Genomic DNA, 25,024 nt, shown 5'->3' with positions numbered 1-25,024 from the left:
CTATACCGGGGATACGCTTATCACAATGCCTTTCTGGTCTGTGCTGAAGCAGGGCATTCTGGCAGCCAAGTGGCTTGACCTTTATTAGTGAGCCTGGTTACCGCCTCTCGGAACCACAGACGTAGAAATCGCCAGCTCATATACAGTGCATAAAATATATTTATATATATACCCATATACAGTACACCATTTTAATAAAAAATATCACAAAATTCTTCTAAGTCCCTCAGGAAGAGTGAAAGACGCGCACGTTCATTTTAAGAGATCCTAGACCTTCCTATAAGAAGTTAGCCAAAAAGTAGCTTCGAAAAACACTTAGGTTAAGTTTCAGAGTTGCTTCTAATGTACCAAAGCTGGACTTAGACATAATTTCACTCTCACAACATTATGGCTGGTTGGAGACAGTCCGAACCACAGGTACCGGGTCCATGGTTCTGGGCGTATACTGGGGGGACGGGGACGACTCCCATTAACCTCTGACTATACCGAGGATACGCTTATCACAATGCCTTTCTGGTCTGTGCTGAAGCAGGGCATTCTGGCAGCCAAGTGGCTTGACCTTTATTATTGAGCCTGGTTACCCCCTCTCGGAACCACAGACTTAGAAATCGCCAGCTCATATACAGTGCATAAAATATATTTATATAATATATTTATATATATACCCTTATACACCATTTTAATAAAAAATATCACAAAATTCTTCTAAGTCCCTCGGGAAGAGTGAAAGACGCGCACGTTCATTTTCAGAGCTCCTAGACCTTCCTATAAGAAGTTAGCCAAAAAGTAGCTTCGAAAAACGCTTAGGTTAAGTTTCAGAGTTGCTTCTAATGTACCAAAGCTGGACTTAGACATAATTTCACTCTCACAACATTATGGCTGGTTGGAGACAGTCCGAACCACAAGTACCGGGTCCATGGTTCTGGCCGTATACTGGGGGGACGGGGACGACTCCCATTAACCCCTGACTATACCGGGGATACGCTTATCACAATGCCTTTCTGGTCTGTGCTGAAGCAGGGCATTCTGGCAGCCAAGTGGCTTGACCTTTATTATTGAGCCTGGTTACCCCCTCTCGGAACCACAGACTTAGAAATCGCCAGCTCATATACAGTGCATAAAATATATTTATATAATAAATTTATATATATACCCTTATACACCATTTTAATAAAAAATATCACAAAATTCTTCTAAGTCCCTCGGGAAGAGTGAAAGACACGCACGTTCATTTTCAGAGCTCCTAGGCCTTCCTATAAGAAGTTAGCCAAAAAGTAGCTTCGAAAAACGCTTAGGTTAAGTTTCAGAGTTGCTTCTAATGTACCAAAGCTGGACTTAGACATAATTTCACTCTCACAACATTATGGCTGGTTGGAGACAGTCCGAACCACAAGTACCGGGTCCATGGTTCTGGGCGTATAATGGGGGGACGGGGACGACTCCCATTAACCCCTCACTATACCGGGGATACGCTTATCACAATGCCTTTCTGGTCTGTGCTGAAGCAGGGCATTCTGGCAACCAAGTGGCTTGACCTTTATTAGTGAGCCTGGTTACCCCCTCTCGGAACCACAGACTTAGAAATCGCCAGCTCATATACAGTGCATAAAATATATTTATATAATATATTTATATATATACCCTTATACACCATTTTAATAAAAAATATCACAAAATTCTTCTAAGTCCCTCGGGAAGAGTGAAAGACGCGCAAGTTCATTTTCAGAGCTTCTAGACCTTCCTATAAGAAGTTAGCCAAAAAGTAGCTTCGAAAAACGCTTAGGTTAAGTTTCAGAGTTGCTTCTAATGTACTGTACCAAAGCTGGATTTAGACATAATTTCACTCTCACAACATTATGGCTGGTTGGAGACAGTCCGAACCACAAGTACCGGGTCCATGGTTCTGGCCGTATACTGGGGGGACGGGGACGACTCCCATTAACCCCTGACTATACCGGGATACGCTTATCACAATGCCTTTCTGGTCTGTGCTGAAGCAGGGCATTCTGGCAGCCAAGTGGCTTGACCTTTATTAGTGAGCCTGGTTACCCCCTCTCGGAACCACAGACTTAGAAATCGCCAGCTCATATACAGTGCATAAAATATATTTATATATATACCCTTAAACACCATTTAAATAAAAAATATAACAAAATTCTTCTAAGTCCCTAGGGTAGATTGAAAGACGCGCACGGTCATTTTCAGAGCTCCTAGACCTTCCTAAAAGAAGTTAGCAAAAAAGTAGCTTCGAAAAACACTTAGGTTAAGTTTCAGAGTTGCTTCTAATGTACCAAAGCTGGACTTAGACATAATTTCACTCTCACAACATTATGGCTGGTTGGAGACAGTCTGAACCACAAGTACCGGGTCCATGGTTCTGGGCGTATACTGGGGGGACGGGGACGACTCCCATTAACCCCTGACTATACCGGGGATACGCTTATCACAATGCCTTTCTGGTCTGTGCTGAAGCAGGGCATTCTGGCAGCCAAGTGGCTTGACCTTTATTAGTGAGCCTGGTTACCGCCTCTCGGAACCACAGACGTAGAAATCGCCAGCTCATATACAGTGCATAAAATATATTTATATATATACCCATATACAGTACACCATTTTAATAAAAAATATCACAAAATTCTTCTAAGTCCCTCAGGAAGAGTGAAAGACGCGCACGTTCATTTTAAGAGATCCTAGACCTTCCTATAAGAAGTTAGCAAAAAAGTAGCTTCGAAAAACACTTAGGTTAAGTTTCAGAGTTGCTTCTAATGTACCAAAGCTGGACTTAGACATAATTTCACTCTCACAACATTATGGCTGGTTGGAGACAGTCCGAACCACAAGTACCGGGTCCATGGTTCTGGGCGTATACTGGGGGGACGGGGACGACTCCCATTAACCCCTGACTATACCGGGGATACGCTTATCACAATGACTTTCTGGTCTGTGCTGAAGCAGAGCATTCTGGCAGCCAAGTGGCTTGACCTTTATTAGTGAGCCTGGTTACCCCCTCTCGGAACCACAGACTTAGAAATCGCCAGCTCATATACAGTGCATAAAATATATTTATATATATACCCTTATACACCATTTTAATAAAAAATATCACAAAATTCTTCTAAGTCCCTCGGGAAGAGTGATAGACGCGCACGTTCATTTTCAGAACTCCTAGACCTTCCTATAAGAAGTTAGCCAAAAAGTAGCTTCGAAAAACGCTTAGGTTAAGTTTCAGAGTTGCTTCTAATGTACCAAAGCTGGAGTTAGACATAATTTCACTCTCACAACATTATGGCTGGTTGGAGACAGTCCGAACCACAAGTACCGGGTCCATGGTTCTGGCCGTATACTGGGGGGACGGGGACGACTCCCATTAACCCCTGACTATACCGGGGATACGCTTATCACAATGCCTTTCTGGTCTGTGCTGAAGCAGGGCATTCTGGCAGCCAAGTGGCTTGACCTTTATTAGTGAGCCTGGTTACCGCCTCTCGGAACCACAGACGTAGAAATCGCCAGCTCATATACAGTGCATAACATATATTTATATATATACCCATATACAGTACACCATTTTAATAAAAAATATCACAAAATTCTTCTAAGTCCCTCAGGAAGAGTGAAAGACGCGCACGTTCATTTTAAGAGATCCTAGACCTTCCTATAAGAAGTTAGCAAAAAAGTAGCTTCGAAAAACACTTAGGTTAAGTTTCAGAGTTGCTTCTAATGTACCAAAGCTGGACTTAGACATAATTTCACTCTCACAACATTATGGCTGGTTGGAGACAGTCCGAACCACAAGTACCGGGTCCATGGTTCTGGGCGTATACTGGGGGGACGGGGACGACTCCCATTAACCCCTGACTATACCGGGGATACGCTTATCACAATGCCTTTCTTGTCTGTGCTGAAGCAGGGCATTCTGGCAGCCAAGTGGCTTGACCTTTATTAGTGAGCCTGGTTACCCCCTCTCGGAACCACAGACTTAGAAATCGCCAGCTCATATACAGTGCATAAAATATATTTATATATATACCCTTATACACCATTTAAATAAAAAATATCACAAAATTCTTCTAAGTACCTAGGGAAGAGTGAAAGACGCGCACGATCATTTTCAGAGCTCCTAGACCTTCCTAAAAGAAGTTAGCAAAAAAGTAGCTTCGAAAAACACTTAGGTTACGTTTCAGAGTTGCTTCTAATGTACCAAAGCTGGAGTTAGACATAATTTCACTCTCACAACATTATGGCTGGTTGGAGATAGTCCGAACCACAAGTACCGGGTCCATGGGTCTGGCCGTATACTGGGGGGACGGGGACGACTCCCATTAACCCCTGACTATACCGGGATACGCTTATCACAATGCCTTTCTGGTCTGTGCTGAAGCAGGGCATTCTGGCAGCCAAGTGGCTTGACCTTTATTAGTGAGCCTGGTTACCCCCTCTCGGAACCACAGACTTAGAAATCGCCAGCTCATATACAGTGCATAAAATATATTTATATATATACCCTTAAACACCATTTAAATAAAAAATATAACAAAATTCTTCTAAGTCCCTAGGGTAGATTGAAAGACGCGCACGGTCATTTTCAGAGCTCCTAGACCTTCCTAAAAGAAGTTAGCAAAAAAGTAGCTTCGAAAAACACTTAGGTTAAGTTTCAGAGTTGCTTCTAATGTACCAAAGCTGGACTTAGACATAATTTCACTCTCACAACATTATGGCTGGTTGGAGACAGTCTGAACCACAAGTACCGGGTCCATGGTTCTGGGCGTATACTGGGGGGACGGGGACGACTCCCATTAACCCCTGACTATACCGGGGATACGCTTATCACAATGCCTTTCTGGTCTGTGCTGAAGCAGGGCATTCTGGCAGCCAAGTGGCTTGACCTTTATTAGTGAGCCTGGTTACCGCCTCTCGGAACCACAGACGTAGAAATCGCCAGCTCATATACAGTGCATAAAATATATTTATATATATACCCATATACAGTACACCATTTTAATAAAAAATATCACAAAATTCTTCTAAGTCCCTCAGGAAGAGTGAAAGACGCGCACGTTCATTTTAAGAGATCCTAGACCTTCCTATAAGAAGTTAGCAAAAAAGTAGCTTCGAAAAACACTTAGGTTAAGTTTCAGAGTTGCTTCTAATGTACCAAAGCTGGACTTAGACATAATTTCACTCTCACAACATTATGGCTGGTTGGAGACAGTCCGAACCACAAGTACCGGGTCCATGGTTCTGGGCGTATACTGGGGGGACGGGGACGACTCCCATTAACCCCTGACTATACCGGGGATACGCTTATCACAATGACTTTCTGGTCTGTGCTGAAGCAGAGCATTCTGGCAGCCAAGTGGCTTGACCTTTATTAGTGAGCCTGGTTACCCCCTCTCGGAACCACAGACTTAGAAATCGCCAGCTCATATACAGTGCATAAAATATATTTATATATATACCCTTATACACCATTTTAATAAAAAATATCACAAAATTCTTCTAAGTCCCTCGGGAAGAGTGATAGACGCGCACGTTCATTTTCAGAACTCCTAGACCTTCCTATAAGAAGTTAGCCAAAAAGTAGCTTCGAAAAACGCTTAGGTTAAGTTTCAGAGTTGCTTCTAATGTACCAAAGCTGGAGTTAGACATAATTTCACTCTCACAACATTATGGCTGGTTGGAGACAGTCCGAACCACAAGTACCGGGTCCATGGTTCTGGCCGTATACTGGGGGGACGGGGACGACTCCCATTAACCCCTGACTATACCGGGGATACGCTTATCACAATGCCTTTCTGGTCTGTGCTGAAGCAGGGCATTCTGGCAGCCAAGTGGCTTGACCTTTATTAGTGAGCCTGGTTACCGCCTCTCGGAACCACAGACGTAGAAATCGCCAGCTCATATACAGTGCATAACATATATTTATATATATACCCATATACAGTACACCATTTTAATAAAAAATATCACAAAATTCTTCTAAGTCCCTCAGGAAGAGTGAAAGACGCGCACGTTCATTTTAAGAGATCCTAGACCTTCCTATAAGAAGTTAGCAAAAAAGTAGCTTCGAAAAACACTTAGGTTAAGTTTCAGAGTTGCTTCTAATGTACCAAAGCTGGACTTAGACATAATTTCACTCTCACAACATTATGGCTGGTTGGAGACAGTCCGAACCACAAGTACCGGGTCCATGGTTCTGGGCGTATACTGGGGGGACGGGGACGACTCCCATTAACCCCTGACTATACCGGGGATACGCTTATCACAATGCCTTTCTTGTCTGTGCTGAAGCAGGGCATTCTGGCAGCCAAGTGGCTTGACCTTTATTAGTGAGCCTGGTTACCCCCTCTCGGAACCACAGACTTAGAAATCGCCAGCTCATATACAGTGCATAAAATATATTTATATATATACCCTTATACACCATTTAAATAAAAAATATCACAAAATTCTTCTAAGTCCCTAGGGAAGAGTGAAAGACGCGCACGATCATTTTCAGAGCTCCTAGACCTTCCTAAAAGAAGTTAGCAAAAAAGTAGCTTCGAAAAACACTTAGGTTACGTTTCAGAGTTGCTTCTAATGTACCAAAGCTGGAGTTAGACATAATTTCACTCTCACAACATTATGGCTGGTTGGAGACAGTCCGAACCACAAGTACCGGGTCCATGGTTCTGGCCGTATACTGGGGGGACGGGGACGACTCCCATTAACCCCTGACTATACCGGGATACGCTTATCACAATGCCTTTCTGGTCTGTGCTGAAGCAGGGCATTCTGGCAGCCAAGTGGCTTGACCTTTATTAGTGAGCCTGGTTACCCCCTCTCGGAACCACAGACTTAGAAATCGCCAGCTCATATACAGTGCATAAAATATATTTATATATATACCCTTATACACCATTTAAATAAAAAATATCACAAAATTCTTCTAAGTCCCTAGGGAAGAGTGAAAGACGCGCACGATCATTTTCAGAGCTCCTAGACCTTCCTAAAAGAAGTTAGCAAAAAAGTAGCTTCGAAAAACACTTAGGTTAAGTTTCAGAGTTGCTTCTAATGTACCAAAGCTGGACTTAGACATAATTTCACTCTCACAACATTATGGCTGGTTGGAGACAGTCTGAACCACAAGTACCGGGTCCATGGTTCTGGGCGTATACTGGGGGGACGGGGACGACTCCCATTAACCCCTGACTATACCGGGGATACGCTTATCACAATGCCTTTCTGGTCTGTGCTGAAGCAGGGCATTCTGGCAGCCAAGTGGCTTGACCTTTATTAGTGAGCCTGGTTACCGCCTCTCGGAACCACAGACGTAGAAATCGCCAGCTCATATACAGTGCATAAAATATATTTATATATATACCCATATACAGTACACCATTTTAATAAAAAATATCACAAAATTCTTCTAAGTCCCTCAGGAAGAGTGAAAGACGCGCACGTTCATTTTAAGAGATCCTAGACCTTCCTATAAGAAGTTAGCAAAAAAGTAGCTTCGAAAAACACTTAGGTTAAGTTTCAGAGTTGCTTCTAATGTACCAAAGCTGGAGTTAGACATAATTTCACTCTCACAACATTATGGCTGGTTGGAGACAGTCCGAACCACAAGTACCGGGTCCATGGTTCTGGCCGTATACTGGGGGGACGGGGACGACTCCCATTAACCCCTGACTATACCGGGGATACGCTTATCACAATGCCTTTCTGGTCTGTGCTGAAGCAGGGCATTCTGGCAGCCAAGTGGCTTGACCTTTATTAGTGAGCCTGGTTACCCCCTCTCGGAACCACAGACTTAGAAATCGCCAGCTCATATACAGTGCATAAAATATATTTATATATATACCCTTATACACCATTTTAATAAAAAATATCACAAAATTCTTCTAAGTCCCTCGGGAAGAGTGAAAGACGCGCACGTTCATTTTCAGAGCTCCTAGACCTTCCTATAAGAAGTTAGCCAAAAAGTAGCTTCGAAAAACGCTTAGGTTAAGTTTCAGAGTTGCTTCTAAGGTACCAAAGCTGGACTTAGACATAATTTCACTCTCACAACATTATGGCTGGTTGGAGACAGTCCGAACCACAAGTACCGGGTCCATGGTTCTGGCCGTATACTGGGGGGACGGGGACGACTCCCATTAACCCCTGACTATACCGGGGATACGCTTATCACAATGCCTTTCTGGTCTGTGCTGAAGCAGGGCATTCTGGCAGCCAAGTGGCTTGACCTTTATTATTGAGCCTGGTTACCCCCTCTCGGAACCACAGACTTAGAAATCGCCAGCTCATATACAGTGCATAAAATATATTTATATAATATATTTATATATATACCCTTATACACCATTTTAATAAAAAATATCACAAAATTCTTCTAAGTCCCTCAGGAAGAGTGAAAGACGCGCACGTTCATTTTAAGAGATCCTAGACCTTCCTATAAGAAGTTAGCAAAAAAGTAGCTTCGAAAAACACTTAGGTTAAGTTTCAGAGTTGCTTCTAATGTACCAAAGCTGGACTTAGACATAATTTCACTCTCACAACATTATGGCTGGTTGGAGACAGTCCGAACCACAAGTACCGGGTCCATGGTTCTGGGCGTATACTGGGGGGACGGGGACGACTCCCATTAACCCCTGACTATACCGGGGATACGCTTATCACAATGCCTTTCTTGTCTGTGCTGAAGCAGGGCATTCTGGCAGCCAAGTGGCTTGACCTTTATTAGTGAGCCTGGTTACCCCCTCTCGGAACCACAGACTTAGAAATCGCCAGCTCATATACAGTGCATAAAATATATTTATATATATACCCTTATACACCATTTAAATAAAAAATATCACAAAATTCTTCTAAGTCCCTAGGGAAGAGTGAAAGACGCGCACGATCATTTTCAGAGCTCCTAGACCTTCCTAAAAGAAGTTAGCAAAAAAGTAGCTTCGAAAAACACTTAGGTTACGTTTCAGAGTTGCTTCTAATGTACCAAAGCTGGAGTTAGACATAATTTCACTCTCACAACATTATGGCTGGTTGGAGACAGTCCGAACCACAAGTACCGGGTCCATGGTTCTGGCCGTATACTGGGGGGACGGGGACGACTCCCATTAACCCCTGACTATACCGGGATACGCTTATCACAATGCCTTTCTGGTCTGTGCTGAAGCAGGGCATTCTGGCAGCCAAGTGGCTTGACCTTTATTAGTGAGCCTGGTTACCCCCTCTCGGAACCACAGACTTAGAAATCGCCAGCTCATATACAGTGCATAAAATATATTTATATATATACCCTTATACACCATTTAAATAAAAAATATCACAAAATTCTTCTAAGTCCCTAGGGAAGAGTGAAAGACGCGCACGATCATTTTCAGAGCTCCTAGACCTTCCTAAAAGAAGTTAGCAAAAAAGTAGCTTCGAAAAACACTTAGGTTAAGTTTCAGAGTTGCTTCTAATGTACCAAAGCTGGACTTAGACATAATTTCACTCTCACAACATTATGGCTGGTTGGAGACAGTCTGAACCACAAGTACCGGGTCCATGGTTCTGGGCGTATACTGGGGGGACGGGGACGACTCCCATTAACCCCTGACTATACCGGGGATACGCTTATCACAATGCCTTTCTGGTCTGTGCTGAAGCAGGGCATTCTGGCAGCCAAGTGGCTTGACCTTTATTAGTGAGCCTGGTTACCGCCTCTCGGAACCACAGACGTAGAAATCGCCAGCTCATATACAGTGCATAAAATATATTTATATATATACCCATATACAGTACACCATTTTAATAAAAAATATCACAAAATTCTTCTAAGTCCCTCAGGAAGAGTGAAAGACGCGCACGTTCATTTTAAGAGATCCTAGACCTTCCTATAAGAAGTTAGCAAAAAAGTAGCTTCGAAAAACACTTAGGTTAAGTTTCAGAGTTGCTTCTAATGTACCAAAGCTGGAGTTAGACATAATTTCACTCTCACAACATTATGGCTGGTTGGAGACAGTCCGAACCACAAGTACCGGGTCCATGGTTCTGGCCGTATACTGGGGGGACGGGGACGACTCCCATTAACCCCTGACTATACCGGGGATACGCTTATCACAATGCCTTTCTGGTCTGTGCTGAAGCAGGGCATTCTGGCAGCCAAGTGGCTTGACCTTTATTAGTGAGCCTGGTTACCCCCTCTCGGAACCACAGACTTAGAAATCGCCAGCTCATATACAGTGCATAAAATATATTTATATATATACCCTTATACACCATTTTAATAAAAAATATCACAAAATTCTTCTAAGTCCCTCGGGAAGAGTGAAAGACGCGCACGTTCATTTTCAGAGCTCCTAGACCTTCCTATAAGAAGTTAGCCAAAAAGTAGCTTCGAAAAACGCTTAGGTTAAGTTTCAGAGTTGCTTCTAAGGTACCAAAGCTGGACTTAGACATAATTTCACTCTCACAACATTATGGCTGGTTGGAGACAGTCCGAACCACAAGTACCGGGTCCATGGTTCTGGCCGTATACTGGGGGGACGGGGACGACTCCCATTAACCCCTGACTATACCGGGGATACGCTTATCACAATGCCTTTCTGGTCTGTGCTGAAGCAGGGCATTCTGGCAGCCAAGTGGCTTGACCTTTATTATTGAGCCTGGTTACCCCCTCTCGGAACCACAGACTTAGAAATCGCCAGCTCATATACAGTGCATAAAATATATTTATATAATATATTTATATATATACCCTTATACACCATTTTAATAAAAAATATCACAAAATTCTTCTAAGTCCCTCAGGAAGAGTGAAAGACGCGCACGTTCATTTTAAGAGATCCTAGACCTTCCTATAAGAAGTTAGCAAAAAAGTAGCTTCGAAAAACACTTAGGTTAAGTTTCAGAGTTGCTTCTAATGTACCAAAGCTGGACTTAGACATAATTTCACTCTCACAACAGTATGGCTGGTTGGAGACAGTCCGAACCACAAGTACCGGGTCCATGGTTCTGGGCGTATACTGGGGGGACGGGGACGACTCCCATTAACCCCTGACTATACCGGGGATACGCTTATCACAATGACTTTCTGGTCTGTGCTGAAGCAGAGCATTCTGGCAGCCAAGTGGCTTGACCTTTATTAGTGAGCCTGGTTACCCCCTCTCGGAACCACAGACTTAGAAATCGCCAGCTCATATACAGTGCATAAAATATATTTATATATATACCCTTATACACCATTTTAATAAAAAATATCACAAAATTCTTCTAAGTCCCTCGGGAAGAGTGATAGACGCGCACGTTCATTTTCAGAACTCCTAGACCTTCCTATAAGAAGTTAGCCAAAAAGTAGCTTCGAAAAACGCTTAGGTTAAGTTTCAGAGTTGCTTCTAATGTACCAAAGCTGGAGTTAGACATAATTTCACTCTCACAACATTATGGCTGGTTGGAGACAGTCCGAACCACAAGTACCGGGTCCATGGTTCTGGCCGTATACTGGGGGGACGGGGACGACTCCCATTAACCCCTGACTATACCGGGATACGCTTATCACAATGCCTTTCTGGTCTGTGCTGAAGCAGGGCATTCTGGCAGCCAAGTGGCTTGACCTTTATTAGTGAGCCTGGTTACCCCCTCTCGGAACCACAGACTTAGAAATCGCCAGCTCATATACAGTGCATAAAATATATTTATATATATACCCTTATACACCATTTAAATAAAAAATATCACAAAATTCTTCTAAGTCCCTAGGGAAGAGTGAAAGACGCGCACGATCATTTTCAGAGCTCCTAGACCTTCCTATAAGAAGTTAGCAAAAAAGTAGCTTCGAAAAACACTTAGGTTAAGTTTCAGAGTTGCTTCTAATGTACCAAAGCTGGACTTAGACATAATTTCACTCTCACAACATTATGGCTGGTTGGAGACAGTCTGAACCACAAGTACCGGGTCCATGGTTCTGGGCGTATACTGGGGGGACGGGGACGACTCCCATTAACCCCTGACTATACCGGGGATACGCTTATCACAATGCCTTTCTGGTCTGTGCTGAAGCAGGGCATTCTGGCAGCCAAGTGGCTTGACCTTTATTAGTGAGCCTGGTTACCGCCTCTCGGAACCACAGACGTAGAAATCGCCAGCTCATATACAGTGCATAAAATATATTTATATATATACCCATATACAGTACACCATTTTAATAAAAAATATCACAAAATTCTTCTAAGTCCCTCAGGAAGAGTGAAAGACGCGCACGATCATTTTCAGAGCTCCTAGACCTTCCTAAAAGAAGTTAGCAAAAAAGTAGCTTCGAAAAACACTTAGGTTAAGTTTCAGAGTTGCTTCTAATGTACCAAAGCTGGACTTAGACATAATTTCACTCTCACAACATTATGGCTGGTTGGAGACAGTCCGAACCACAAGTACCGGGTCCATGGTTCTGGGCGTATACTGGGGGGACGGGGACGACTCCCATTAACCCCTGACTATACCGGGGATACGCTTATCACAATGCCTTTCTGGTCTGTGCTGAAGCAGGGCATTCTGGCAGCCAAGTGGCTTGACCTTTATTAGTGAGCCTGGTTACCCCCTCTCGGAACCACAGACTTAGAAATCGCCAGCTCATATACAGTGCATAAAATATATTTATATATATACCCTTATACACCATTTTAATAAAAAATATCACAAAATTCTTCTAAGTCCCTCGGGAAGAGTGAAAGACGCGCACGATCATTTTCAGAACTCCTAGACCTTCCTATAAGAAGTTAGCCAAAATGTAGTTCGAAAAACGCTTAGGTTAAGTTTCAGAGTTGCTTCTAATGTACCAAAGCTGGAGTTAGACATAATTTCACTCTCACAACATTATGGCTGGTTGGAGACAGTCCGAACCACAAGTACCGGGTCCATGGTTCTGGCCGTATACTGGGGGGACGGGGACGACTCCCATTAACCCCTGACTATACCGGGGATACGCTTATCACAATGCCTTTCTGGTCTGTGCTGAAGCAGGACATTCTGGCAGCCAAGTGGCTTGACCTTTATTAGTGAGCCTGGTTACCCCCTCTCGGAACCACAGACTTAGAAATCGCCAGCTCATATACAGTGCATAAAATATATTTATATATATACCCTTATACACCATTTTAATAAAAAATATCACAAAATTCTTCTAAGTCCCTCGGGAAGAGTGAAAGACGCGCACGTTCATTTTCAGAGCTCCTAGACCTTCCTATAAGAAGTTAGCCAAAAAGTAGCTTCGAAAAACGCTTAGGTTAAGTTTCAGAGTTGCTTCTAAGGTACCAAAGCTGGACTTAGACATAATTTCACTCTCACAACATTATGGCTGGTTGGAGACAGTCCGAACCACAAGTACCGGGTCCATGGTTCTGGCCGTATACTGGGGGGACGGGGACGACTCCCATTAACCCCTGACTATACCGGGGATACGCTTATCACAATGCCTTTCTGGTCTGTGCTGAAGCAGGGCATTCTGGCAGCCAAGTGGCTTGACCTTTATTATTGAGCCTGGTTACCCCCTCTCGGAACCACAGACTTAGAAATCGCCAGCTCATATACAGTGCATAAAATATATTTATATAATATATTTATATATATACCCTTATACACCATTTTAATAAAAAATATCACAAAATTCTTCTAAGTCCCTCGGGAAGAGTGAAAGACGCGCACGTTCATTTTCAGAGTACCTAGCCCTTCCTATAAGAAGTTAGCCAAAAAGTAGCTTCGAAAAACGCTTAGGTTAAGTTTCAGAGTTGCTTCTAATGTACCAAAGCTGGACTTAGACATAATTTCACTCTCACAACATTATGGCTGGTTGGAGACAGTCCGAACCACAAGTACCGGTTCCTAGTTCTGGCCGTATACTGGGGGGACGGGGACGACTCCCATTAACCCCTGACTATACCGGGGATACGCTTATCACAATGCCTTTCTGGTCTGTGCTGAAGCAGGGCATTCTGGCAGCCAAGTGGCTTGACCTTTATTAGTGAGCCTGGTTACCCCCTCTCGGAACCACAGACTTAGAAATCGCCAGCTCATATACAGTGCATAAAATATATTTATATATATACCCTTATACACCATTTTAATAAAAAATATCACAAAATTCTTCTAAGTCCCTCGGGAAGAGTGAAAGACGCGCACGTTCATTTTCAGAGCTCCTAGACCTTCCTATAAGAAGTTAGCCAAAAAGTAGCTTCGAAAAACGCTTAGGTTAAGTTTCAGAGTTGCTTCTAAGGTACCAAAGCTGGACTTAGACATAATTTCACTCTCACAACATTATGGCTGGTTGGAGACAGTCCGAACCACAAGTACCGGGTCCATGGTTCTGGCCGTATACTGGGGGGACGGGGACGACTCCCATTAACCCCTGACTATACCGGGGATACGCTTATCACAATGCCTTTCTGGTCTGTGCTGAAGCAGGGCATTCTGGCAGCCAAGTGGCTTGACCTTTATTATTGAGCCTGGTTACCCCCTCTCGGAACCACAGACTTAGAAATCGCCAGCTCATATACAGTGCATAAAATATATTTATATAATATATTTATATATATACCCTTATACACCATTTTAATAAAAAAGATCACAAAATTCTTCTAAGTCCCTCGGGAAGAGTGAATGACGCGCACGTTCATTTTCAGAGCTCCTAGACCTTCCTATAAGAAGTTAGCCAAAAAGTAGCTTCGAAAAACGCTTAGGTTAAGTTTCAGAGTTGCTTCTAATGCACCAAAGCTGGACTTAGACATAATTTTACTCTCACAACATTATGGCTGGTTGGAGACAGTCCGAACCACAAGTACCGGGTCCATGGTTCTGGCCGTATACTGGGGGGACGGGGACGACTCCCATTAACCCCTGACTATACCGGGGATACGCTTATCACAATGCCTTTCTGGTCTGTGCTGAAGCAGGGCATTCTGGCAGCCAAGTGGCTTGACCTTTATTAGTGAGCCTGGTTACCCCCTCTCGGAACCACAGACTTAGAAATCGCCAGCTCATATACAGTGCATAAAATATATTTATATAATATATTTATATATACCCTTATACACCATTTTAATAAAAAATATCACAAAATTCTTCTAAGTCCCTCGGGAAGAGTGAAAGACGCGCACGTTCATTTTCAGATCTCCTAGACCTTAATATAAGAAGTTAGCCAAAAAGTAGCTTCGAAAAACGCTTAGGTTAAGTTTTAGAGTTGCTTCTAATGTACCAAAGCTGGACTTAGACATAATTTCACTCTCACAACATTATGGCTGGTTGGAGAGAGTCCGAACCACAAGTACCGGGTCCATGGTTCTGGGCGTATACTGGGGGGACGGGGACGACTCCCATTAACCCCTGACTATACCGGGGATACGCTTATCACAGTGCCTTTCTGGTCTGTGCTGAAGCAGGGCATTCTGGCAGCCAAGTGGCTTGACATTTATTAGTGAGCCTGGTTACCCCCTCTCGGAACCACAGACTTAGAAATCGCCAGCTCATATACAGTGCATAAAATATATTTATATATATACCCTTATACACCATTTTAATAAAAAATATCACAAAATTCTTCTAAGTCCCTCGGGAAGAGTGAAAGACGCGCACGTTCATTTTCAGAGCTCCTAGACCTTCCTATAAGAAGTTAGCCAAAAAGTAGCTTCGAAAAACGCTTAGGTTAAGTTTCAGAGTTGCTTCTAATGTACCAAAGCTGGACTTAGACATAATTTCACTCTCACAACATTATGGCTGGTTGGAGACAGTCCGAACCACAAGTACCGGGTCCATGGTTCTGGCCGTATACTGGGGGGACGGGGACGACTCCCATTAACCCCTGACTATACCGGGGATACGCTTATCACAGTGCCTTTCTGGTCTGTGCTGAAGCAGGGCATTCTGGCAGCCAAGTGGCTTGACCTTTATTAGTGAGCCTGGTTACCCCCTCTCGGAACCACAGACTTAGAAATCGCCAGCTCATATACAGTGCATAAAATATATTTATATATATACCCTTATACACCATTTTAATAAAAAATATCACAAAATTCTTCTAAGTCCCTCGGGAAGAGTGAAAGACGCGCACGTTCATTTTCAGATCTCCTAGACCTTAATATAAGAAGTTAGCCAAAAAGTAGCTTCGAAAAACGCTTAGGTTAAGTTTCAGAGTTGCTTCTAATGTACCAAAGCTGGACTTAGACATAATTTCACTCTCACAACATTATGGCTGGTTGGAGAGAGTCCGAACCACAAGTACCGGGTCCATGGTTCTGGGCGTATACTGGGGGGACGGGGACGACTCCCATTAACCCCTGACTATACCGGGGATACGCTTATCACAGTGCCTTTCTGGTCTGTGCTGAAGCAGGGCATTCTGGCAGCCAAGTGGCTTGACATTTATTAGTGAGCCTGGTTACCCCCTCTCGGAACCACAGACTTAGAAATCGCCAGCTCATATACAGTGCATAAAATATATTTATATATATACCCTTATACACCATTTTAATAAAAAATATCACAAAATTCTTCTAAGTCCCTCGGGAAGAGTGAAAGACGCGCACGTTCATTTTCAGAGCTCCTAGACCTTCCTATAAGAAGTTAGCCAAAAAGTAGCTTCGAAAAACGCTTAGGTTAAGTTTCAGAGTTGCTTCTAATGTACCAAAGCTGGACTTAGACATAATTTCACTCTCACAACATTATGGCTGGTTGGAGACAGTCCGAACCACAAGTACCGGGTCCATGGTTCTGGCCGTATACTGGGGGGACGGGGACGACTCCCATTAACCCCTGACTATACCGGGGATACGCTTATCACAGTGCCTTTCTGGTCTGTGCTGAAGCAGGGCATTCTGGCAGCCAAGTGGCTTGACATTTATTAGTGAGCCTGGTTACCCCCTCTCGGAACCACAGACTTAGAAATCGCCAGCTCATATACAGTGCATAAAATATATTTATATATATACCCTTATACACCATTTTAATAAAAAATATCACAAAATTCTTCTAAGTCCCTCGGGAAGAGTGAAAGACGCGCACGTTCATTTTCAGAGCTCCTAGACTATCCTATAAGAAGTTAGCCAAAACGTAGCTTCGAAAAACGCTTAGGTTAAGTTTCAGAGTTGCTTCTAATGTACCAAAGCTGGACTTAGACATAATTTCACTCTCACAACATTATGGCTGGTTGGAGAGAGTCCGAACCACAAGTACCGGGTCCATGGTTCTGGCCGTATACTGGGGGGACGGGGACGACTCCCATTAACCCCTGACTATACCGGGGATACGCTTATCACAATGCCTTTCTGGTCTGTGCTGAAGCAGGGCATTCTGGCAGCCAAGTGGCTTGACCTTTATTAGTGAGCCTGGTTACCCCCTCTCGGAACCACAGACTTAGAAATCGCCAGCTCATATACAGTGCATAAAATATATTTATATATATACCCTTATACACCATTTTAATAAAAAATATCACAAAATTCTTCTAAGTCCCTCGGGAAGAGTGAAAGACGCGCACGTTCATTTTCAGAACTCCTAGACCTTCCTATAAGAAGTTAGCCAAAAAGTAGCTTCGAAAAACGCTTAGGTTAAGTTTCAGAGTTGCTTCTAATGTACCGAAGCTGGACTTAGACATAATTTCACTCTCACAACATTATGGCTGGTTGGAGACAGTCCGAACCACAAGTACCGGGTCCATGGTTCTGGCCGTATACTGGGGGGACGGGGACGACTCCCATTAACCCCTGACTATACCGGGGATACGCTTATCACAGTACCTTTCTGGTCTGTGCTGAAGCAGGGCATTCTGGCAGCCAAGTGGCTTGACCTTTATTAGTGAGCCTGGTTACCCCCTCTCGGAACCACAGACTTAGAAATCGCCAGCTCATATACAGTGCATAAAATATATTTATATATATACCCTTATACACCATGTTAATAAAAAATATCACAAAATTCTTCTAAGTTCCTCGGGAAGAGTGAAAGACGCGCACGTTCATTTTCAGATCTCCTAGACCTTCCTACTGTATAAGAAGTTAGCCAAAAAGTAGCTTCGAAAAACGCTTAGGTTAAGTTTCAGAGTTGCTTCTAATGTACCAAAGCTGGACTTAGACATAATTTCACTCTCACAACATTATGGCTGGTTGGAGAGAGTCCGAACCACAAGTACCGGGTCCATGGTTCTGGCCGTATACTGGGGGGACGGGGACGACTCCCATTAACCCCTGACTATACCGGGGATACGCTTATCACAATGCCTTTCTGGTCTGTGCTGAAGCAGGGCATTCTGGCAGCCAAGTGGCTTGACCTTTATTAGTGAGCCTGGTTACCCCCTCTCGGAACCACAGACTTAGAAATCGCCAGCTCATATACAGTGCATAAAATATATTTATATATATACCCTTATACACCATTTTAATAAAAAATATCACAAAATTCTTCTAAGTCCCTCGGGAAGAGTGAAAGACGCGCACGTTCATTTTCAGATCTCCTAGACCTTAATATAAGAAGTTAGCCAAAAAGTAGCTTCGAAAAACGCTTAGGTTAAGTTTCAGAGTTGCTTCTAATGTACCAAAGCTGGACTTAGACATAATTTCACTCTCACAACATTATGGCTGGTTGGAGAGAGTCCGAACCACAAGTACCGGGTCCATGGTTCTGGCCGTATACTGGGGGGGACGGGGACGACTCCCATTAACCCCTGACTATACCGGGGATACGCTTATCACAGTGCCTTTCTGGTCTGTGCTGAAGCAGGGCATTCTGGCAGCCAAGTGGCTTGACATTTATTAGTGAGCCTGGTTACCCCCTCTCGGAACCACAGACTTAGAAATCGCCAGCTCATATACAGTGCATAAAATATATTTATATATATACCCTTATACACCATTTTAATAAAAAATATCACAAAATTCTTCTAAGTCCCTCGGGAAGAGTGAAAGACGCGCACGTTCATTTTCAGAGCTCCTAGACCTTCCTATAAGAAGTTAGCCAAAAAGTAGCTTCGAAAAACGCTTAGGTTAAGTTTCAGAGTTGCTTCTAATGTACCAAAGCTGGACTTAGACATAATTTCACTCTCACAACATTATGGCTGGTTGGAGACAGTCCGAACCACAAGTACCGGGTCCATGGTTCTGGCCGTATACTGGGGGGACGGGGACGACTCCCATTAACCCCTGACTATACCGGGGATACGCTTATCACAGTGCCTTTCTGGTCTGTGCTGAAGCAGGGCATTCTGGCAGCCAAGTGGCTTGACATTTATTAGTGAGCCTGGTTACCCCCTCTCGGAACCACAGACTTAGAAATCGCCAGCTCATATACAGTGCATAAAATATATTTATATATATACCCTTATACACCATTTTAATAAAAAATATCACAAAATTCTTCTAAGTCCCTCGGGAAGAGTGAAAGACGCGCACGTTCATTTTCAGAGCTCCTAGACTATCCTATAAGAAGTTAGCCAAAACGTAGCTTCGAAAAACGCTTAGGTTAAGTTTCAGAGTTGCTTCTAATGTACCAAAGCTGGACTTAGACATAATTTCACTCTCACAACATTATGGCTGGTTGGAGACAGTCCGAACCACAAGTACCGGGTCCATGGTTCTGGCCGTATACTGGGGGGACGGGGACGACTCCCATTAACCCCGGACTATACCGGGGATACGCTTATCACAGTGCCTTTCTGGTCTGTGCTGAAGCAGGGCATTCTGGCAGCCAAGTGGCTTGACATTTATTAGTGAGCCTGGTTACCCCCTCTCGGAACCACAGACTTAGAAATCGCCAGCTCATATACAGTGCATAAAATATATTTATATATATACCCTTATACACCATTTTAATAAAAAATATCACAAAATTCTTCTAAGTCCCTCGGGAAGAGTGAAAGACGCGCACGTTCATTTTCAGAGCTCCTAGACTATCCTATAAGAAGTTAGCCAAAACGTAGCTTCGAAAAACGCTTAGGTTAAGTTTCAGAGTTGCTTCTAATGTACCAAAGCTGGACTTAGACATAATTTCACTCTCACAACATTATGGCTGGTTGGAGACAGTCCGAACCACAAGTACCGGGTCCATGGTTCTGGCCGGATACTGGGGGGACGGGGACGACTCCCATTAACCCCTGACTATACCGGGGATACGCTTATCACAATGCCTTTCTGGTCTGTGCTGAAGCAGGGCATTCTGGCAGCCAAGTGGCTTGACCTTTATTAGTGAGCCTGGTTACCCCCTCTCGGAACCACAGACTTAGAAATCGCCAGCTCATATACAGTGCATAAAATATATTTATATATATACCCTTATACACCATTTTAATAAAAAATATCACAAAATTCTTCTAAGTCCCTCGGGAAGAGTGAAAGACGCGCACGTTCATTTTCAGAGCTCCTAGACCTTCCTATAAGAAGTTAGCCAAAAAGTAGCTTCGAAAAACGCTTAGGTTAAGTTTCAGAGTTGCTTCTAATGTACCAAAGCTGGACTTAGACATAATTTCACTCTCACAACATTATGGCTGGTTGGAGACAGTCCGAACCACAAGTACCGGGTCCATGGTTCTGGCCGTATACTGGGGGGACGGGGACGACTCCCATTAACCCCTGACTATACCGGGGATACGCTTATCACAATGCCTTTCTGGTCTGTGCTGAAGCAGGGCATTCTGGCAGCCAAGTGGCTTGACCTTTATTATTGAGCCTGGTTACCCCCTCTCGGAACCACAGACTTAGAAATCGCCAGCTCATATACAGTGCATAAAATATATTTATATATATACCCTTATAAACCATTTTAATAAAAAATATCACAAAATTCTTCTAAGTCCCTCGGGAAGAGTGAAAGACGCGCACGTTCATTTTCAGATCTCCTACACCTTCCTATAAGAAGTTAGCCAAAAAGTAGCTTCGAAAAACGCTTAGGTTAAGTTTCAGAGTTGCTTCTAATGTACCAAAGCTGGAATTAGACATAATTTCACTCTCACAACATTATGGCTGGTTGGAGAGAGTCCGAACCACAAGTACCGGGTCCATGGTTCTGGCCGTATACTGGGGGGACGGGGACGACTCCCATTAACCCCTGACTATACCGGGGATATGCTTATCACAATGCCTTTCTGGTCTGTGCTGAAGCAGGGCATTCTGGCAGCCAAGTGGCTTGACCTTTATTAGTGAGCCTGGTTACCCCCTCTCGGAACCACAGACTTAGAAATCGCCAGCTCATATACAGTGCATAAAATATATTTATATATATACCCTTATACTGTACACCATTTTAATAAAAAATATCACAAAATTCTTCTAAGTCCCTCGGGAAGAGTGAAAGACGCGCACGTTCATTTTCAGAGCTCCTAGACCTTCCTATAAGAAGTTAGCCAAAAAGTAGCTTCGAAAAACGCTTAGGTTAAGTTTCAGAGTTGCTTCTAATGTACCAAAGCTGGACTTAGACATAATTTCACTCTCACAACATTATGGCTGGTTGGAGAGAGTCCGAACCACAAGTACCGGGTCCATGGTTCTGGCCGTATACTGGGGGGACGGGGACGACTCCCATTAACCCCTGACTATACCGGGGATACGCTTATCACAATGCCTTTCTGGTCTGTGCTGAAGCAGGGCATTCTGGCAGCCAAGTGGCTTGACCTTTATTAGTGAGCCTGGTTACCCCCTCTCGGAACCACAGACTTAGAAATCGCCAGCTCATATACAGTGCATAAAATATATTTATACTGTATATATACCCTTATACACCATTTTAATAAAAAATATCACAAAATTCTTCTAAGTTCCTCGGGAAGAGTGAAAGACGCGCACGTTCATTTTCAGATCTCCTAGACCTTCCTACTGTATAAGAAGTTAGCCAAAAAGTAGCTTCGAAAAACGCTTAGGTTAAGTTTCAGAGTTGCTTCTAATGTACCAAAGCTGGACTTAGACATAATTTAACTCTCACAACATTATGGCTGGTTGGAGAGAGTCCGAACCACAAGTACCGGGTCCATGGTTCTGGCCGTATACTGGGGGGACGGGGACGACTCCCATTAACCCCTGACTATACCGGGGATACGCTTATCACAATGCCTTTCTGGTCTGTGCTGAAGCAGGGCATTCTGGCAGCCAAGTGGCTTGACATTTATTAGTGAGCCTGGTTATCCCCTCTCGGAACCATAGACTTAGATATCGCCAGCTCATATACAGTGCATAAAATATATTTATATATATACCCTTATACACCATTTTAATAAAAAATATCACAAAATTCTTCTAAGTCCCTCGGGAAGAGTGAAAGACGCGCACGTTCATTTTCAGAGCTCCTAGACTATCCTATAAGAAGTTAGCCAAAAAGTAGCTTCGAAAAACGCTTAGGTTAAGTTTCAGAGTTGCTTCTAATGTACCAAAGCTGGACTTAGACATAATTTCACTCTCACAACATTATGGCTGGTTGGAGAGAGTCCGAACCACAAGTACCGGGTCCATGGTTCTGGCCGTATACTGGGGGGACGGGGACGACTCCCATTAACCCCTGACTATACCGGGGATACGCTTATCACAATGCCTTTCTGGTCTGTGCTGAAGCAGGGCATTCTGGCAGCCAAGTGGCTTGACCTTTATTAGTGAGCCTGGTTACCCCCTCTCGGAACCACAGACTTAGAAATCGCCAGCTCATATACAGTGCATAAAATATATTTATATATATACCCTTATACACCATTTTAATAAAAAATATCACAAAATTCTTCTAAGTCCCTCGGGAAGAGTGAAAGACGCGCACGTTCATTTTCAGAGCTCCTAGACCTTCCTATAAGAAGTTAGCCAAAAAGTAGCTTCGAAAAACGCTTAGGTTAAGTTTCAGAGTTGCTTCTAATGTACCAAAGCTGGACTTAGACATAATTTCACTCTAACAACATTATGGCTGGTTGGAGACAGTCCGAACCACAAGTACCGGGTCCATGGTTCTGGCCGTATACTGGGGGGACGGGGACGACTCCCATTAACCCCTGACTATACCGGGGATACGCTTATCACAATGCCTTTCTGGTCTGTGCTGAAGCAGGGCATTCTGGCAGCCAAGTGGCTTGACCTTTATTATTGAGCCTGGTTACCCCCTCTCGGAACCACAGACTTAGAAATCGCCAGCTCATATACAGTGCATAAAATATATTTATATATATACCCTTATAAACCATTTTAATAAAAAATATCACAAAATTCTTCTAAGTCCCTCGGGAATAGTGAAAGACGCGCACGTTCATTTTCAGATCTCCTAGACCTTCCTATAAGAAGTTAGCCAAAAAGTAGCTTCGAAAAACGCTTAGGTTAAGTTTCAGAGTTGCTTCTAATGTACCAAAGCTGGACTTAGACATAATTTCACTCTCACAACATTATGGCTGGTTGGAGAGAGTCCGAACCACAAGTACCGGGTCCATGGTTCTGGCCGTATACTGGGGGGACGGGGACGACTCCCATTAACCCCTGACTATACCGGGGATATGCTTATCACAATGCCTTTCTGGTCTGTGCTGAAGCAGGGCATTCTGGCAGCCAAGTGGCTTGACCTTTATTAGTGAGCCTGGTTACCCCCTCTCGGAACCACAGACTTAGAAATCGCCAGCTCATATACAGTGCATAAAATATATTTATATATATACCCTTATACTGTACACCATTTTAATAAAAAATATCACAAAATTCTTCTAAGTCCCTCGGGAAGAGTGAAAGACGCGCACGTTCATTTTCAGAGCTCCTAGACCTTCCTATAAGAAGTTAGCCAAAAAGTATCTTCGAAAAACGCTTAGGTTAAGTTTCAGAGTTGCTTCTATTGTACCAAAGCTGGACTTAGACATAATTTCACTCTAACAACATTATGGCTGGTTGGAGACAGTCCGAACCACAAGTACCGGGTCCATGGTTCTGGCCGTATACTGGGGGGACGGGGACGACTCCCATTAACCCCTGACTATACCGGGGATACGCTTATCACAATGCCTTTCTGGTCTGTGCTGAAGCAGGGCATTCTGGCAGCCAAGTGGCTTGACCTTTATTATTGAGCCTGGTTACCCCCTCTCGGAACCACAGACTTAGAAATCGCCAGCTCATATACAGTGCATAAAATATATTTATATATATACCCTTATAAACCATTTTAATAAAAAATATCACAAAATTCTTCTAAGTCCCTCGGGAATAGTGAAAGACGCGCACGTTCATTTTCAGATCTCCTAGACCTTCCTATAAGAAGTTAGCCAAAAAGTAGCTTCGAAAAACGCTTAGGTTAAGTTTCAGAGTTGCTTCTAATGTACCAAAGCTGGACTTAGACATAATTTCACTCTCACAACATTATGGCTGGTTGGAGAGAGTCCGAACCACAAGTACCGGGTCCATGGTTCTGGCCGTATACTGGGGGGACGGGGACGACTCCCATTAACCCCTGACTATACCGGGGATATGCTTATCACAATGCCTTTCTGGTCTGTGCTGAAGCAGGGCATTCTGGCAGCCAAGTGGCTTGACCTTTATTAGTGAGCCTGGTTACCCCCTCTCGGAACCACAGACTTAGAAATCGCCAGCTCATATACAGTGCATAAAATATATTTATATATATACCCTTATACTGTACACCATTTTAATAAAAAATATCACAAAATTCTTCTAAGTCCCTCGGGAAGAGTGAAAGACGCGCACGTTCATTTTCAGATCTCCTACACCTTCCTATAAGAAGTTAGCCAAAAAGTAGCTTCGAAAAACGCTTAGGTTAAGTTTCAGAGTTGCTTCTAATGTACCAAAGCTGGAATTAGACATAATTTCACTCTCACAACATTATGGCTGGTTGGAGAGAGTCCGAACCACAAGTACCGGGTCCATGGTTCTGGCCGTATACTGGGGGGACGGGGACGACTCCCATTAACCCCTGACTATACCGGGGATATGCTTATCACAATGCCTTTCTGGTCTGTGCTGAAGCAGGGCATTCTGGCAGCCAAGTGGCTTGACCTTTATTAGTGAGCCTGGTTACCCCCTCTCGGAACCACAGACTTAGAAATCGCCAGCTCATATACAGTGCATAA

This window comes from Ascaphus truei, chromosome 4, assembly GCF_040206685.1.
Source record: "Ascaphus truei isolate aAscTru1 chromosome 4, aAscTru1.hap1, whole genome shotgun sequence".
Taxonomy (NCBI): domain Eukaryota; kingdom Metazoa; phylum Chordata; class Amphibia; order Anura; family Ascaphidae; genus Ascaphus; species Ascaphus truei.
Note: the sequence above shows the minus strand (reverse complement) of the source record.